This window comes from Nestor notabilis, unplaced genomic scaffold, assembly GCF_000696875.1.
Source record: "Nestor notabilis isolate BGI_N333 unplaced genomic scaffold, ASM69687v1 scaffold16751, whole genome shotgun sequence".
Classification (NCBI taxonomy): domain Eukaryota; kingdom Metazoa; phylum Chordata; class Aves; order Psittaciformes; family Psittacidae; genus Nestor; species Nestor notabilis.
Genome location: NW_009916224.1, coordinates 1 through 220, shown reverse-complemented (window position 1 = coordinate 220; position 220 = coordinate 1).

Below are 220 nucleotides of genomic sequence, written 5' to 3'. Positions count from 1 at the left end.
TCAGGACTGCTCCATTCAGCCTCCAGCCAGCCTAAAGCTGTGCTTGGGATTGCCCCCACCCGGGTCTTTTTACTCCATTAAGTAATTAAGTACCTGCAAGAGCAAAGCAGTAATTACATCCCTAAGCCTCAGCTCCCTAAACCCAGCTCCCTGCGTTCTGCCCGAGCCCAGATCCCGAAGGGAGGATGAGGATGTGGAAAAGCCTCTTCGTTACCGGTCT